Source organism: Buceros rhinoceros, unplaced genomic scaffold, assembly GCF_000710305.1.
Source record: "Buceros rhinoceros silvestris isolate BGI_N320 unplaced genomic scaffold, ASM71030v1 scaffold6608, whole genome shotgun sequence".
Classification (NCBI taxonomy): domain Eukaryota; kingdom Metazoa; phylum Chordata; class Aves; order Bucerotiformes; family Bucerotidae; genus Buceros; species Buceros rhinoceros.
Genome location: NW_010428510.1, coordinates 116,481 through 118,977, shown reverse-complemented (window position 1 = coordinate 118,977; position 2,497 = coordinate 116,481).

The window sequence follows — 2,497 nt, the reverse complement described above, 5'->3', positions numbered from 1 at the left end:
AAATGCTTGGAGGCATCTAATAGTTGAAAATGAGGAGGAAAACCTCAATAATTAAGGAAAGAAGGGGAGAGGGGGAAGAGGCTAATGCAGAAATTAGGAATATGACAAATAGCTGGCAAATTTGCCCAAGGAATCTGGTGTAGAAGCACTCGCAAAAAAGCTGGAGGAGAAGGCAAAGAAGGTTGTGGGGGGGAATAATGATCTTGTCTGCTTCTTTACAAACCTTCTTTGAAAAGAACAGTTTGTAAATTCCAGATGCAGACCTCTGGGGTAGTTCTCAGCATCAGAGGCTCTCTCTGGAATACAAGTGCTAAACTATATCTGTTTGGTGAGAAGATGACTCAAAAGGCAGTGTGTTAAAGCTGTAGTAGTAAGATTTGCAAATCAGTCATTTCTGTTGTGAAATTTGAAGTATTTCATGTTTTGCTAAAAGTAGCAACACTTGGAGTCTGAAAAGGTTTGGGAGAATTGGTTGGTTTTCTTTCTTTTTTTTTTTTTCCCCCCTTGTTTCTTCTGGCTTGCTTAAGAGTTGAGTTTTATGCACTTGTCCTGCATGTTTGTAGTCAATGCTAGCAGCTGGATGGAGAAAAGGGAGTTCTTTTAGGGCTGTGACAGGCATCAAACAGTGTAATTGGGGATACAACTAAATTTCCTGTACACCAGAGACAATCAAATATGACGAACACAATAATAAGAAACTAGGATTTATAACTTATTTTTCTTTTTTAGCGAGTATGTGCATTCCACCATGACTCTCTTTTCCGCCTTCGTGGACAGCACTGCTGTCTTCCTGCTTTGTTCTGTTGTGTCTTGGTATTCTTGTGGCTCCAATCTAAAAACCTGAAGGATAATCATAAGCAGAACTTCAGCATAGCCTGTGTATATTCCTTCCATATGTGGAAAATCATGTTTGCGTGGGTTCAGTCAAGTCAGTAGCAAGCCTGAAGAATTCTGTGGGATGGTTCATTGTTCTGAGGGCTCCTTCTTTGCTAGAGAGCGTGTAAAACATCTTCTCTCTGCATAAATAAGTCATTACATTACATAGCCATTAAAATGAATTCCATCATATAAAGTACCTAATTGTGCTGTTTTCTCTAGAGATCTTGTATTTTTACTGACTAATTAATTTTATTGTTTTAAATCACAATTTCCATGTGAGAAATTTTCTGTAATGAGAACCACTTCTGTATCTGTATTGAATATAGAAGTTCTATAAAAGCTGTTATCCTTTCAGAAGGTAAAGAAAACCAACTTCTAATCTTTTGAGAGGCTCTGCAAATTGAGCAATCGGTTACAGCAACCTGTAGCTGAATCACCATCTACCAAAGTCCTTTAAGACATCGTTAATTCCATGTTGACTTACAGAATTTTCCTAAGCAAGCAAGAAATTGTAGGGCAGTGGAATTACTAAGTCATGTTGTGGAGGTAAACATGACCTGACTTCTGTCAAATGAGCACGGCACTTACCATCTCTGAGAAGTTTCACTATTACGTTACTTGGAATCTACTCTGAACTGCAGAGATAGAACACCTAGGCAGAACAGAAAGTTTATCCCACAGTTTCTCAGGGCTCTTAAGAGAAATCCTTATCACTGGTCAATGCCACACTTGTGATGATATAGCTGTAAGCTGCAAGAACTCCCTGTGCCTCATTCCGTATACGCATGTGGAAGCGTGGTCGGTTAGGGGGTGTTGAATGCAAAGACTGAATAATCTCTGGTTCCAAAGGGCCCTGGAAGCACTGTGGTCCTGTGGCTGTGGTCCCTGAGAGAGGGACGAGGAATATGTGGTTTAGTGCTCACTCGGAGTTTCCGTTACTGCTTAGACATGTGCTTTCAACCCTCTTTGGAGGCGGGGTGAGGCTTTTGATTTGACCCACTACAGCCAACTGCTTTGTACCGCAGGGGATTAAGCAGAACGATGTGGGACTCCTTCCCAGACATGACTGTTAGCGTTTCGTGGTGGTATTCGCCAGCAGGTAAATGCTGACCCAAGAACGTTGTTGGATGCTCCTGAGATACTTTGTAGGCATTTTGTTAGGGTCACAGAGATTTTAAGTGAGATTTTAATTTATGATACCATTACCGTTTCTTCGTACCTCTTGTAACAGTCATATGCAAAAAGTAATTTCATATAGAGAGCTGTGTGAAAAGAAGATTGGTTTTGACAGAAAAAAATGCTGACTTGACATAAATAGGTGAGGGGGCAAGGCAGCATTCTAGTGGGGGAAGGGGGTGGAAAATGTGGTAATTTCCAACAGCCTCCTTTTGTTGTGGGATTGGCATCACTTAGGAAAGTAATTTTAACCTTATGGCTACTTCAATTTCCTGTTCTGTAAATTGGTAGCTGCTTGACTTCCCAGCTTAGTGAACAGGGATTTTTAGTTGTACTTCAGGTATCTTCTGAAAGTTACTCTAGCTGCAGAAGTACCAAAGAATTCTCAGTAGTCTTGAGCATCTGGGGGGAAAAAAAAGGAGGGGGGGGGGGGGGAAGGGGA